This window comes from Gadus macrocephalus, chromosome 21, assembly GCF_031168955.1.
Source record: "Gadus macrocephalus chromosome 21, ASM3116895v1".
Classification (NCBI taxonomy): domain Eukaryota; kingdom Metazoa; phylum Chordata; class Actinopteri; order Gadiformes; family Gadidae; genus Gadus; species Gadus macrocephalus.
This window is the reverse complement of record NC_082402.1, coordinates 19194022-19210181: the sequence shown is the minus strand read 5'-3', so window position 1 is coordinate 19210181 and position 16160 is coordinate 19194022. Positions and strand designations below refer to the sequence as shown.

The 16160-nt window shown below is 45.0% G+C and overlaps 1 protein-coding gene and 1 long non-coding RNA gene across 2 annotated transcripts in view; one reads left to right on the top strand and one right to left on the bottom strand.

Annotated features, from left to right (window-relative positions):
• Positions 1–16160, top strand: part of LOC132449644 (stonustoxin subunit beta-like) — a 148839-nt gene that overhangs the window by 103563 nt on the left and 29116 nt on the right. The window lies entirely within an intron of this gene.
• LOC132449751 (uncharacterized) lies at positions 144–12686 on the bottom strand. The gene is made up of 2 exons (XR_009523646.1): positions 12573–12686; positions 144–1815 (listed from the first exon to the last, which is right to left on the bottom strand). It is a non-coding gene; the product is annotated as an uncharacterized LOC132449751 (long non-coding RNA).

Below are 16160 nucleotides of genomic sequence, written 5' to 3'. Positions count from 1 at the left end.
GGCCTTGATCTCCCGATCCAGGTTTCCCTCTCAAAGCTCATTATGAGTTCGGAGATGTTTCTCCACGGAGAGGACATGGGGCGAACATCCGGGAAGGGGGCAGGGTCCGGCAGGGATCGACGTCCTGGCACTGTCCTGGCAGGCATTTATTTAACAATCAACGTGAAACAATCAAACTATGAAGGAGTCGCGGTCTCTAGGGCCTCCGTGGGCCTCTAGGCTCTCTCGCTGCCACGAGCCCTTCCTTCCTGCTCCCGACCCGTGCTGTGCTGGTCCTCCTCTTAAGATGGCTCCTCCGCTTTCGGCCAGGTGTCCCCCAATCACCCTGATTGGGGAGCCGAATGGGCTGCTCTCCATCGCCGGCTGGTGGGTGGGGGTGGTATACCCAGTCCTTTACGGTACCCCGGGCCTGTCCAGGCCGAGGCTTCCGTGGCGAGATGCCACAACGGACACAAGGCTTTCTTTGTTTTACGGGCATTTATAGATCCAAGTGTGACCGGCTGAATCTGCGTTGTGTTTGCCTGCAGTCAAAGTGTTCATTTTGTTTTGCTAAATCCAGATTTATTTTTCAGTCATGATCTTTTGGAATTGGCTGCAAAGATAGGGCACACAACACGGGCTTGGGTGCCTTCTTGGCCGCTTCCTTCTTGTACATCAGTAATAACAGGTTTTGCAGTCATATAGATATTCAGAGCTCTGAGAGAAGATGGGAAACATAATCCAACAGGAAAAGGCTTGCTTAACAAAGCATGGAACATGAGATTTACCTGTCGAAAGAACAAAACTGCCTTGTCATATAGCTAGAATAACTACTGTATTAAGGAACAGCCTATAAAATAAAAATACACAAGGATGCACAGAAAACATGTACCTTTAAATTGCACTGATAAAACTATTTTCCATCAACTTAATAAAAAGAGTTTGAGGTTACAAATTATAATTACATTTGACAAAGTACTCCACGGTTGATACTGGTTGTATCGTGTTTGGGCACTACGCCATTGATGTGGACACTACTGGTCGCATTTGTAGGCTTTCATGCCATTGTTTGTAGGCTCTTTAGCCTTCATTATGTTGTCTTGCTGGTCTTGCCCGGCAAATTAGATTTCCCTGGCGATAGTCATTTGCTTGTGTGGTACTAGTTTGTATTATCAAGCTGAGTGGGTTATTGTTTAGTGCTTGTTTGTCTTACTGTTGTTCCTGTTTTGTTCTCCCTTTCCCTTATCCCTTTCCAGTCAATAAATATTATTATTCACTTTAGAAAACGTGTTTGCTTTGGATCCTTCCTACTACCGGGACCTGTGCTTTGGCACCTGCTGTACGGGCTGAGGTCACGCCAGCCCTAGTCAGTGTATGCTGTGTGCATTTATAGTTTGGTTAAATACATTTGTATGTGACATGGGGGCTCGTCTGGGATATGAACCCGGGACCTCTCTCACACTCCAACTTCAAACTGTGGTACTGCGCCTGCAGAAACTGAAACAGCGCTTGCGTCAACCTCCAGCTGAAAGGGACGCGAAAAGTCAGGAGCTGCCAGAACCGGGGCGCTGCACAGAAGGGACTTGGCAGCCTCAAAGGCACACTGACATGGGGGCTCGTGCCTTTGGACGGTAGGTTGTAAATTCGTTTTGGCGCTGGTGCGGTGTTGCTACAGGAGGGTGAGGGCGTTGTGCAGCATCCAGTGTGTTACTTCTCAGTTAAGTTCAAAAACCATCAGCTTAACTGCTCTACCATCGAGAAGGAAACCCTGGCTATGCTCCTCGCCCTCCAGCACTTTGAGGTGTATGTGGGATCCAGTGCCTCTCCTGTTGTGGTCTATACAGACCACAATCCTCTTGTTTTTTTGGCCCGAATGTACAACAGCAACCAACGGTTGAGGCGGTGGGCTCTTCTGGTACAAGGCTACAACATTGTGATTCGTCACAAGAAGGGGGTGGACAACGTTGTGGCCGATGCCTTATCAAGAGGATAGGTTTTTTTGGGGTATATCAAGCTGATGTTTATGTTTTGTATGTAATAATGTGTGCTAACCCCCTGGGTTCGCTTTGATGGGGGGAGGTGTTACGTAGGTGGGTTGGCTCATCATTGTTATCGGTTTCCGTTCAATGTAAACATCAGGTTGGTATAGGTAGTTATTTTGTATGAGGTGTGACACAGTGATGAGTTTGTTTTGTAGTTCTGGCTTGGCCACTGCACAGTGTCGAACAGCTCGCGAGAGATGTACTCCTCCGGCACCTGATAGGTGATCTTTGGGCCGAGAGTAGGGTGAAACTCATGGCTGCGGCTGCCCACTGTGAACCTTGCACGTGTAGCGGTTGCGTACTCTCTCGTTGCGTTGTGTGATTGAGACCACGATGGAACCATTGGCAGCCAGCCGTTTATTCTGGTGGAATATTTGACAAAGAAAATGTCAAATATTTTTTAATACAAATGCAGCACAGAACTTTCTACTGCTGTTTAGAGGGCCCTCTAGTGGCACTTGAACGCTAGTCCTCTAGTAGCATTTGAGCGCAATTGGCGCATGAACACGTCAGCATCCATCGGGAGAATCGAGTGAAAACACAAGGAGCGCAAACATAAAACGTGAAAATGAAACATAAATTAGAAAATTATGCAAACGATTATGAGAACATTGAAAAAAAAAAAGGGTCCCTTTTGTATTACAAATGCATTCTTACAACATATGCTCACAGTTTAAAAAAAATAATTATCAATATACATGGCTTTGGGGGTGGGGGGGGGTAGGGGGACCGGGTCAGGCCACGGTGTCCCTCTTCAGGATCCTCCAGCGGTCCTTCAGCATGACGCCCGTGCGGCCGTTGTAGTCGTGGTCCAGCAGCATGCGCTTCCAGTTGCCCTCGCTGTGCTTCCTTCCGCGCTATTTGAGCTTCCCGATGAGCAGTTCATCAGTGTCCATGTGGTCCATGGAGCTCAGCAGGGACCCGGTCGGCCCAAAAAAACAATCTGTTTTCTTGGGAGTATTTTGTAGTTGAAAGGTGGACAAAGTAGTGTTTTAGTCTCGTATCATCTGTCTTCTTGTGGTGGTTTAGCAGCGGATCCAGACGCTACATAGATTTGGAATTTCCTTGTGCTGGCTCCTTGAAGAAGAGGCCCTCTGTGGCCCAACGGTTGGCCAGAGAGGTAAAGGAGAGAGTGGGGATTTCTCCCAGAAAGAGCAAGAGGGCAGTCATTGCCCTGAAAAGACTAACCGTTTTTAGTCATTCACAGCGTGGTCTTACCTTCACAATGACAAATTAACAACACAAATGAAAAGATTATCCATGGAATAGTCCCTTCCATTTCGGTGGAAAACTTTCCAATTCTTCTGTAAAATATTAGCAGTGATACATCCTTTTAGAAGTTCACATGAATGTAAAAGCTCCAAGGTGGATAGGCAATCTTCATATATTGTATTTATTTTTTTAGCTCAAAGCCAAAAAACAGCCAAGAAAGCGTAGGTCCAATCCCGTAATATCCTCTGCAGCACTGGGACTTTAGCTACAAAACGATTTATATGGTTTGAGATGTTCTGGATGTGTCGAAACCCGTCAATATAGGGCAGGATCTGCTGAGTGGTCAGGTCCCATTGGGATTTGATTAAGTGGTCTTTTTTATCTTTAGCAAACACTGGAACATCATATTCTTGCACTATTGGTGGATCTTTCCGTTGCTCTATGAGCTTCAGGTGTATCGTGTGTGGACTCTCAGAGTGACACAAGGACCTTGATGCGGGTCCTCTCCACATCGTAGCCAGAGAAACGCTTGTGTACTCTCTGGCTTTACAGAGAGTGCTGTAAAGCCAGAGGCCGAAGCCATCGGCCACCTTCACCCCCAAACCCTTCCTCTTAACGGTTTCACGCCCTGTTGAACTCTCTCTTCAAAGTTCTTTTCAACTTTCCCTTACGGTACTTGTCGACTATCGGTCTCGTGCCAGTATTTAGCCTTAGATGGCAATTAAAGTGGCACAGATACACTGATGGAAGATGTTCTCAGAGAAGCAAGCAACAAAGTACATCTTCCTCGGCTCTGTGACGAGGAAGATGATAAGAAGATAAGCCCTGCTTCTCCACTTGTTCTTCAGGTGCTCTCAATATCCAATTGGCCTGGGCCGGGTTGCCACAACGGACACAAGGCTTTCTTTGTTTTACGGGCATTTATAGATCCAAGTGTGACCGGCTGAATCTGCGTTGTGTTTGCCTGCAGTCAAAGTGTTCATTTTGTTTTGCTAAATCCAGATTTATTTTTCAGTCATGATCTTTTGGAATTGGCTGCAAAGATAGGGCACACAACACGGGCTTGGGTGCCTTCTTGGCCGCTTCCTTCTTGTACATCAGTAATAACAGGTTTTGCAGTCATATAGATATTCAGAGCTCTGAGAGAAGATGGGAAACATAATCCAACAGGAAAAGGCTTCCTTAACAAAGCATGGAACATGAGAATAAAGCTATTGATCACATGGATATCGATGTGCTCCTCCTCAGAGTCTGTCTCTTCAGGTGAGCAGACTCTCACCTGGCCGGACTTCTCTCTCCTCATGAAGGCTGGAGCCACAAAGGACAGGCCTGAAAACACACTGTTGTTCTTCTTCTTGGCTTTCTTTGGGGTAGCCTTCTTGACGGTGGCGGCAGGCTTCTTGACAGCAGCCTTCTTGGCTTTAGGGGCAGCAGCCTTCCCCTAAAAAGGTTTTTATTTATTCTTTTCCCTTCCACACAAAAACCAAGCCGACCAATCTGAAATCACCTAAACAGGCTTGATCAGGTTAATCTCAGATTAGTGGTTAAGAGTTTTGGACCAATAATAGCAACCTGCAATAATATAAGTACACCAGGTAACTGTACGTCCACACCAGGAGCGACCAAAGCGCTCACAAAGTTTCGCTGCGAATCTTTCTGTTCGATTTGGTCGCTCAAGTCGCTCATGACGTACAATTGAATTATGCAGACGCATTTAAAGGAGCCGTATGCGTTTAGTAGGCCCTACAGACAGCCATATCAAATAGTGAACTCTCCCATACACCTTGGCCATATTGCCGAGACGGTTTTGCTTGTTCGATAAAGTGCTTCGACAACAAGTAGGACAGTGATTCCCCCCAATATAAAAAAAAATCCTAAAATGTAGGCTAATTACAACCGAGAACAAAAAACCCTGCGTGCTGTAGTAGTTGAAATATGTTTCACTGATCTGGATCTGCAAATCATGATCTGCACTCATTCGTCGCATTCAAAACAAATAGACATTAGCGCACATGGCTAATTTGCATACGTGCACAGGACTGGTTGGCTCCGCAAGGCAAATAATGGAACATATCTATCTATCTAGGTCTTTCTGTCTATCTATCTATCAACGCGTGTCTAGTTTTAATGTGATGTATTGTGTGTATGTCCAGTCAGACTTGTTCTGTGTGGTCTTGTAGGCTACTGTCCTGTGTGGGCCGAACCACCTAAATGGATTCCCGACGATTTGTGTCGTTTGGTATTAATAAAGACTTGACTAGGCTATCTATCTAGACTATTTAATTAACAATTATTCACCTCAGGCTCCGTGAATAGTGGGGAATAGAGGGATAAAAGACAAGAGATATATCCCTTGTCATTTATCCCTCGTCTTGTCGATTAGTTTGTTTATGTGACGATTTCAAAAACTTTTTTGGTTTTGTTTAAAGCATGCTACACGCGATTGGTTGGTTAGATTGGTGGCATGTAGAGCAAATTAAAATGAGTCCTGCTTAAATACGAACGTTCTAGATGTAGCCTATAAATACTCCCGCTTATCATCACTTGATATCCAAACCACTATGGCGTTTCGATCTCTGAACTGAAAAAGGGTGGGTTCGTACAACACCGGGTGCCCAGTTACAGCCGCGATTAATACTTCAGCCGACATTTTGTTCAGTGAGTGAATAAAGGTAGGTAGGAACCAAAGTGCCTGCTGATGTTCCCTGGGATCCACGCAAGCGAAGAGCGTCTACATTCCGATTGGCTGTCAGTGGCCGCTGAAGCGAATAATAGTCATTTGCATAAAGTTAAAAAGTTTTCAACTTCTTTTTGACGCTCTGGTCGCTCAACTTTGGCCGCTGGTAGCGTTGGTCGCTCTTGCTCATAGAAAGTGAATGACTTCCGGCGATTTGGTCGCTCAATTCGCTTCTGGTGTGGACGGACAGTAAGGGGGTTGATATCACTTCTGGACATTCAAATGATCACAAGTCTGGAGTTTCTACGCTAAAAGAGTCTAGACACGCACACGCACATTTTTCATAAGCACTCGCCACGTTATCCGAAGAGATCAGATGGTATTTACAATAGATGCATCACTACGAGGACTTATACATTATGTACACATTAGTCTGACATACTAAAAAACACACAAACAGAATGAAGAGAAAGAAAACAGAACAAATAAAAACAAAGGTGCCATTAAAAATAATAAAAAAATACATCTCTATCTTGACGTTGTGTAAAATGAAAGCCAGGGTTCGCAATACGAACCCTAACCCTCGTATTGCGATGGTCGGCCGGTCAGAGAAAAATTAAAAAATAAAAACAATATATTGGTCGGGATATTCATCTTTTGATTTCCCTAAAATTGGCATTGGACATGATGATAATCTATTGCCGTACGGGGAAGGTTCGGGACTCAAAGGGAAATGGTTCTTCTTTTCAGTTTGTATTCAAGTTTTTTTTTCCTTTTTTTTTATGTTTGTTTACACAACCTCGTCTATTGGTAAGGTGCATGCCCCGTGGTCGTGAGTTTGAGTCCGAGACAAAAAACAATCTGTGTTTTCTTGGGAGTATTTTGTAGTTGAAAGGTGGACAAAGTAGTGTTTTAGTCTCGTATCATCTGTCTTCCTGTGGTGGTTTAGCAGCGGATCCAGACGCAGGTCCTCTCAACATCGTAGCCAGAGAAACGCTTTTGTAGGGCTTGTGCGAAACGTCACCTTTGGGGGTTTGAAGGGGTAGTCTGGCGTGAAAGCGATGTCCAGGAAGCGATGTCCTCTCCACATCATATCCAGGGAAACGCTTGGTCGCGTTGAGCTGTTCTCGGCGATGCACTGGTGGTCGCACCCGCGGTCGTATTGCGATGGTCGGCCGTGATCTTCGTTCTCTGGGTGACCAGATTACATTTGAAACACGTGCAAGGGTTTAAAATGAGCTTCAGGTGTATCGTGTTGGACTCGTCTATTGGTAAGGTGCATGGCCCGTGGTCGCGTTGAGCTGTTCTCCCCCTCCAGAATCTTGGACTGGTTGAAATCTGTGACCTTAATGAGACAGGTCTTTGCCTGAGAAGCCAATAGATTATTCTCGGGTTTCAGATCTCTGTGGATGATGCCATTCCTGTGGAGGTACTCCACTGCCATCAGCATCTGGTAGAAGGGTTTGTTCGTCACTTAACTTATTTGAGTTAATAGAATTGCTCAAAATATAATAAGTTAATAGAATTGCTCAAAATATAACCGTTCATAAAGCCCTTTCAATAACCCAAAACAAATAAGGTTACAACGGGAATCCCGTGGAGAAATGAATAGCCATAAGTGTAATACTAATATTCATCCAATGATTGACAGATCCCCGTAGCCTTCCGAAGCCTTCTTGGCTTTAGGGGCAGCAGCCTTCGCCGCTGGCTTGATGCATTGTGTGTGCATGGGTCTTTGTACATGTCCATATCAGTGTTACCAGTATACAATCATCTTCCCCAGGTTGGGAGTGCTATTGTCGAATATATGTAGAGTGTTTGACTGTATGGGTCTTTGTATATTCCCATGAGACTGTGAGATATATAGAATCTTCTCCCCAGTTAAAGTGTGTTTTTCTCGAATATATTCAGAGTGTTTGTGTGTGTGTGTCTGCATGGCCCCTGTCCGGGAGGGCCAGGACCTCGTCAGGGGGGCTCCGGTCTATGTCTGGGGTGGCATGGGAGAAGTTGGGGGTCGGCTCCCGTGACCCAAAGCATTGTGCGGGGGAGCTGGGCCCTGGAACACAAGGGTCAAGTGGTGTTATTCTGGGATGGATGAATAGTGTTTGACTGCTTGGGTCTTTGTATATTCCCATGAGACTGGGAGATAGATAGGATCTTCTCCCCAAGTTAGATGTGTTATTCTGGGATGCTATACAATCTTTCCAGTTGGGTGTTGTGTTTTCTTTGGCTTCGGTCAGCCGGCCTGCAAGTGCTTTTAGGCTGCAAGAGCTCATTCAACAAGCCGACAGCATAACACTGAATGTATCACTGCTAAACTCCAATTCAACGCATAGCAATTTAGAAAACATCCGACTATATTAAATTTAACAAGAAATAGGAAACCACGTAAACCACATCCTGAGCGTTGATGTTCCACACGACCCAAACAAACTATGGCGTAGATAGACTACTGTTTTTCCTTATTAAAGACTGCCGAGGGAAAGTTCTTCTTAGAGAAAAAGCGTGATTGTGGAGCTACTGACCCGACATCATGTGTGGGTGTAGTTTTCTATAGAAGTTTACATGTCCCTTAACTTAAAGAAAAGAAAAGAAAAAGGAAATGATCATTCATGAACCGGTCATCAGGAGGTGGTTTCCCTTATATAATCTGCCCTCCGTCTGTACGTATACACACAAGAGGGAAAAGCTGGGCTTTTCCCTCTTCGCTCGCCGCTACTAGGGGAATCCTGGTTAGTTTCTTTTCCTCCGCTTACTGATATGCTTAAGTTCAGCGGGTTGTCTCGTCTGATCTGAGGTCGTATTCGAGATTGGTTGTGGTGTGGCCTTCCTTCCCAGAGAGTTAACAAGTGTCTGCTGAAATATGTTTTAAATGATTTACACTTTGTTAGTGATTCAGCCTAAGTAATACAGCTACAGTAGTTATATCACTTATGATTTGTTCAAACCGAAGAAAACTGCATGACAGTACAGACTCTCCACCTTGAAAGATTTACTCAGTATAGGATAGGATAGGATATATTTATTTGTCATTGGACAGAAGTACAACGAAATTCAGTGCACTCACGTACTGGTCTCATTTAAAAAGGTAACATAATAAATAATAAATAAAGAAAGAAAATACGTTCAACATTTCGTTCACTCACTACATTCATGTCGTCACACACTATACCGTTAACTTAGTGCCATTGTATGCCTAAAAAATAGTAAAAGAAAATAGTATGCCTTAAAATAGTGGTACAAATATGTAAAGTGCTGAGCATTGCATTACATGTGGACGTCATGGATTAATACTGTCAGAACTAGTGGATTTATTTTCAAGTCCGAGTTAGGTATGGTGACTGCTTTGGGATAGAAACTGTTTATGAATCTTGTGGTGCGTGTTCTGATGGACCTGTAACGTTTCCCTGAGGGCAGCAGTTCAAACAGATAGTTGGCAGGGTGGTATGAGTCTTTCATAATGTTGTGTGTCTTCTGCAAGCATCGGGAGTTGAAGATGGTGTCCATGGTAGGTAGCTGTTGGTTTATGATGTTTTGAGCGGTTTTAATAATCCTCTGCAGTGACTTCCTGTCTGCAGCAGAACTGCTACCGTACCAGGGCAGGATTCCATAGGTGAGCACACTCTCGATGGAGCAGCGATAGAAGGACCTTAGGTGCTGTTGTGAGAGATTGACTTTCCTGAGTGTGCGGAGAAAGTATAGCCGCTGCTGTGCTTTCTTAACTATTGCTGTTGTGTTTATTGCCCATGATAAGTTCTCTGGGATGTGTATGCCCAAGAATTTGAAGCTGGACACCCTCTCCACCGTCTCCCCGTTGATGTGTAGTGGTGTGTGTGTGTGTGTGTGTGTCCTGCTTCTTCCTGTAATCAATGATCAGTTCTTTAGTTTTTTTGATGTCGAGGCTCAGGTTGTTCTCTGAGCACCACCCTGTTAGCCTTTGAACCTCCTCTCTGTAATTGGCCTCATCACCTTTGGTGATCAGACCCACCAGTTGTGTCATCTGCGAATTTCACTATGGTGTTGGTAGTGTGAGATGGGGCACAGTCATGTGTGTACAAGGAGTAGAGTAAAGGGCTCAGTACACAACCCTGTGGGGCCCCTGTGCTGAGTGAGAGTGGGCGAAAGGTGCGGGCCCATTCTGCAATATAGGATATTGATTGTACAGGTACTTTCCAGGCGACGTCACCTTTTAGCATTGGCTCAGCTCGCTTGGAACCTAGAGCGAGGCGGTACTAAAAAGAGCAGCCACTTCAGGTACCATGTTTTCACGGTGAAAACGCAAAAAATGCGAGCTGAGTCGAGTCGTGTCGAGCTGGTACCATGCAGTGGAAAAGCGGCATAACCGTTCAGTAGTTCAGTTCAGTTCTATATATTTATTATTCGTGTTAGGGTTAGGTTGGGGAGCATAAGACTCAAAGAAGCTTTGGGCATAGATTTTTCATTCGTGCTCCTCGGTTAGTTTTAAGATAGGATAGATTTCTCGTTGTTCGTTTGGTGTTAAGATGGGAAAGATTTTCTCGTTAGTGCTCCTCATTTGGTGCCTCATAAGGCTAAAGATTAAGGTTAGGGGTCGGGATAGCCACTCGGGTTAAGGTTAGGGAATAAGGCTAAAGGTTAAGGTTAGGGGTCGGGATAGCCACTCGGGTTAAGGTTAGGGAATAAGGCTAAAGGTTAAGGTTAGGATTTAGGTAAGTGGTAGGAATAGCCACTCGGGTTAAGGTTAGGGAATAAGGCTAAAGGTTAAGGTTAGGATTTAGATAAGTGGTAGGGATAGCCACTCGGGTTAAGGTTAGGGAATAAGGCTAAAGGTTAAGATTTAGATAAGTGGTGGGGATAGCCACTGGGGTTAAGGTTAGGGAATAAGGCTAAAGGTTAAGGTAAGGATTTAGATAAGTGGTAGGGATAGCCACTCGGGTTAAGGTTAGGGAATAAGGCTAAGGGTTAAGGTTAGGATTTAGATTTAGAGTGGTAGGGATAAAGTCTAAAGAAAATAGTTCCATACACTGCATAACCCCAGGAAATGTTAAAACAATTACAAAATAACCTGCACCTCATACATAGCATAGCATCAGGTAATTTAATATTGTTTAGTTTTAAATGAAGCAAGAAAAACTTGCCCCAGATTTATCCTTCGCCTTCGTTGGTCATTTTGGTATGATAACTATGAAGTCGAAGGGAGGGAATAGTATCTAACGTGTGTGAGAGAAATATAGTAGAGCTACTTCGAGATGCAGGCTCTCTGCGGGTCTGGCTATGTGTTCTGCCCTCCAATCTCTCTGTCGACTTTTATAGGGTCAAGTGGGCGTGGCCAACGTGACGTAATGGTTCCTCCCTCCTCGCCTGTTTAATGGTGTCTGATCCCGCTTCCTATTGGCTATGTGAGGGTTATGCAATTTGTGTGTTAGCTCCTGCTTCCTAGTGGCTATGTGGGGGCAGTTTATGTGCTTAAAATCCGTAACAATATCATTCTAAATAAATACAAAATGGTTTTAGGGGTGGGTTTAGGGAATAAAGCTAAAGCTTAGGTTTAGGATTAAAAACAAACTTTTTAAATTTTAAATGTTGAAGGGTTTAGGTTTAGAGAGAGTGAGAAGAGTGGTGGGGGGAAAGGGTGGGGAGTCAGAGGTAAGGAGGTGTGGGATGTCTGTCCCTACATTCTCCCCTGCCTTTCTGGGCATCTCTGATATCCTATTCACATCTCAAACCCAGAGGGCAGAGGGGTGATAGGACGTTGAAGGGTTTAGAGTTAGAGAGGGTGAGAAGAGTGGGGTAAGGGAGAGTGGGGAGTCGTATGGACTAAAATGTCCTGTAGGTTTTTATTACGGTGGTAGGACATTAGTATTTTAAAAGAAGCGAGTGGGGCGGTTTGAGGTATGGCAGAATTAAAATGTTGCTTTATAGCTTGAGGGGAAAAACGGTCTGTCTAGTTACTGGACCAGATGAAATGAGACGGAGAGGTAATAAAGTCTATCGGCACGAGGACCTTGGATTTATTAAGTAAAGTGGCAACGGTTATACAGAGTCATAAAGCGTGAGAGATCGAATATGTCTAAGTCCCTAATCAGCGCTGATGGTTCGTCCAGAGCTTCGCCTCCGTAGAAGGTCTGCTGCAGAAGAAGGGGAAGAGTCCCTGTGTGATGCAGTCTTATGCTGTATCCTCCTCTCGATGAGGTGTGTGCGTTTGAGGTGTGTGCGGTTCTGTGTGTTTTGGCTCCCAGGCCCTGAGAGAGCTTCGTAACGGGGAGAGTTTCTCGTGTCTCCGGTGTGATAAATTAAAACGGGGAGTGCCCCCCTGAAATGTCTCGTGTGTGATAATTTAATGTGGCTCTCAGGCCCCTGGTGTGGGCAGAGGTATCTCTTGGTTCCTCCTAACGGGGAAGAGCTCTCAAAATGTCTCCTGTGTGATAAATTAATGTGGCTCTCCCGTTCTGGAGATGATACTGGTGCATTGTCTGAGTGTCCACCATCTGCCTGCCTGGGAGATGGGGCCTTCAGCTCCGGCCTTGACCTGACTATATATTATCATGTTTGTGTTGTTGGGTTAGAGCAAGAGTTGACTATATTATAATGTGTCCATGTGATGTGCTCATCAGGCTAGGGTAGGAGTTAGCTATATTTATAATGTACATGTGATGTACTCAGCAGGTTATTTTTCCCAACACTCTCCCGTTCTTGAGGATGACTGGTGCATTGTCTGAGTGTCTACCATTTGCCTGGCTGAGAAATGGGGCCTTCGGCTCCGGCCTTGACCTGACTATATTATCATGTTTGTGTTATGTGTTTGTTGGGTTAGAGCAAGAGTTGACTATATTGTGTTCCTGCCATGTGATGTGCTCATCAGGCTAGGGTAGGAGTTAGCTATATATGTGATGTACTCAGCAGGTTATTTTTCCCAACAAGCTTGCTTGAGGGGGCCTAGTTGTCGCGAAAATGTAGTAATTAATGGAATTAACTTTTGTTCTGTGTTCTTTTTTTCAGGGAGAACGGGCCGGTCTGGCTGGAAGAGGGCGGTCACTTCCGCCCTTTAATATTCAGAAGAAAACGTTTGGAATAGCCGCGAGGTCTAACCCTGCGTTCACACCAAAAGATGCATTTGCTGCCCGAACGCGTTGCTGCCGAAGTTTTGCAGCGCCGCAAAAGTTTTGCGGCGCCGCAAAAGTTTTGCTGCGCCGCAGTTTTGATGCGTGGCAAGTTTTTCCCGCGGTGCTTCTGAATTCATTCACAACCATGGCCGACATTACGAGCATCATATCTCTTTACCTGTTGTGGAAGAGGGAGAGACGTCGGAATGCTCGTCGTCGTTTATGGATTCATGACACCATTCGGAGCCGTACAGAGCTCGGTGAATTTCACCGTCTTCTGCAGGAGCTCCGTCTGGATGGCGAACGCTTCCAGAGCTATTTGAGGCTGACTCCAGCCCAGTTTGATGACCTGCTAGCTAGGATCGGTGCTAGGATCTCTCGGTTGGACATTTATACTTATATTTATACAACTGTTGTATAATGAGCGTATACAGCACACGGCGAGTGAACTGCTCCATAGGATAAATTGCCGGCGAACCGCTCTATCGGAGCCTTCTCTCTCGGAGGGACGCTAAAGTGTGTTGCATAGCGACCATCGATGCATAGCGGCAGCCAGGAGGGACTACTATTTTGTATTCTTTAATTAAAAGGCTATTTTGACTTTCTTGGTTTCTTTTTAAATGTAGTGTGTCTATGACTTTCGTTTCGCCATAATAGTAACCGTTGTATAAAAGCAATACATCAATTCAGTCAGTGGCATGTGCTCATTATACCACTGTGAAGAGGGTCGCCGGCCGGTGAAGGGGGTATAATGAGCACATACCACAGCCTGGCGTGATCTCTTGCTTAAATATATATGTATTGGACACTTATAACTGGCCACGGTGGTGTTGAAGATCACCGGGTATGCGGAGACTGCAATTATTATCTTCTCCTCCATTTAAGTAACACTGATTGGCTGTTACGGCATGTCACTCAGTGGCAACGCCTCAGTGGCAACGCTGTTGAACGCTGATTGGCTGTCATCACGTTTGCAGCGAGGCAAAGGTTTTGCGGCGCGGCAAAAGTTGAAATATTTCAACTCGAGCAGCATTTGACGCGCCGCAAAATACGTGAACGCGCCCTCCGCCCGTGCCCGGCAGCGGGCACGGGCATGCCGCGCCGCAAATCAGATTTTGACACACCGCAAATCAAGTTTTGCTGCCCGTTTTCTCGGCAGCAAATGCATCGGCAGCAAAGCAGCAACGCGTCTCTACATTCACTTTGAATGGGATCACGACGCGCGTCAACTTTTTGCATCTTTTGATGTGAACGCAGGGTAACTGTACGTCCACACCAGAAGCGAATTGAGCGACCAAATCGCCGGAAGTCATTCACTTTCTATGGGCAAGAGCGACCAAAGCGACCAAAGCGACCAACGCTACCAGCGGCCAAAGTTGAGCGACCAGAGTGTCAAAAAGAAGTTGAAAACTTTTTAACTTTATGCAAATGACTATTATTCGCTTCAGCGGCCAAACACTGACAGCCAATCGGAATGTAGACGCTCTTCGCTTGCGTGGATCCCGGGGAACATCGGCAGGCACTTTGGTTCCTACCTACCTTTATTCACTCACTGAACAAAATGTCGGCTGAAGTATTAATCGCGGCTGTAACTGGGCACCCGGTGTTGTATGAACCCACCCTTTTTCAGTTCAGAGATCGAAACGCCATAGTGGTTTGGATATCAAGTGATGATAAGCGGGAGTATTTATAGGCTACATCTAGAACGTTCGTATTTAAGCGGGAATCATTTTAATTTGCTCTACATGCCACCAATCTAACCAACCAATCGCGTGTAGCATGCTTTAAACAAAACCAAAAAAAAAATTGAAATCGTCACATAAACAAACTAATCGACAAGACGAGGGATAAATGACAAGGGATATATCTCTTGTCTTTTATCCCTCTATTCCCCACTATTCACGGAGCCTGAGGTGAATAATTGTTAATTAAATAGTCTAGATAGATAGATAGCCTAGTCAAGTCTTTATTAATACCAAACGACACAAATCGTCGGGAATCCATTTAGGTGGTTCGGCCCACACAGGACAGTAGCCTACAAGACCACACAGAACAAGTCTGACTGGACATACACATGATACATCACATTAAAACTAGACACGCGTTGATAGATAGATAGACAGAAAGGCCTAGATATATAGATATGTTCCATTATTTGCCTTGCGGAGCCAACCAGTCCTGTGCACGTATGCAAATTAGCCATGTGCGACAATGACTATTTGTTTTGAATGCGACGAATGAGTGCAGATCATGATTTGCAGATCCAGATCAGTGAAACATATTTCAACTACTACAGCACGCAGGGTTTTTTGTTCTCGGTTGTAATTAGATTTTTTTTATATTGGGGGGAATCCCTGTCCTACTTGTTGTCGAAGCACTTTATCGAACAAGCAAAACCGTCTCGGCAATATGGCCAAGGTGTATGGGAGAGTTCACTATTTGATATGGCTGTCTGTAGGGCCTACTAAACGCATACGGCTCCTTTAAATGCGTCTGCATAATTCAATTGTACGTCATGAGCGACTTGAGCGACCAAAGCGAACAGAAAAAATTCGCAGCGAAACTTTGTGAGCGACCAAAGCGTCTTTGGTGTGGACGTACAGTAAGGGCCTTGAAAAGGGTCCTGATGGCCTCCTCTACGTGATGAGGTAGAGAGCAGATGCGGTGGAAACGGATTAGTTGGGACTTGATGATGGAGCTGAAAGTATGCCGGGGATGGTAGCTGGTGTTAAATAATAAGGAGTGTCTGTCAGTGTCTTTAAAATAAACCTTGGTTGCTAATGTTTTGTGTCCATCCTTCGTGTCGGTGAAGAAAACTACTGTGTCTAGGAAGGGGACCTGTTGGAGATGGAGAGTGTGTTTGAGTTTGATAGGGGGTGGTGTGAGTTAAGGATCTGTATAAAATGGTTAAATTCCGTTTCTGATTTGTCCCAGAGGCCAAAGATATCGTCTAAGTAACGGAAATAAACGAGGGGGCGTGACGGGCATTTAAGGAATGCCGATTCCTCCCAGTCTGCCAGATAGATGTCCACGTAAGCCGGTGAATATTTCCTTCCCATTGCGCAACCGCATATTTGTAAAAAGAAGGATTTATCAAATAAAAAGTCATTGCGGGTAAGGGTAATTTCTAAAAACTTTAAAATAAATGTGTCGGGACGAGATGAATCC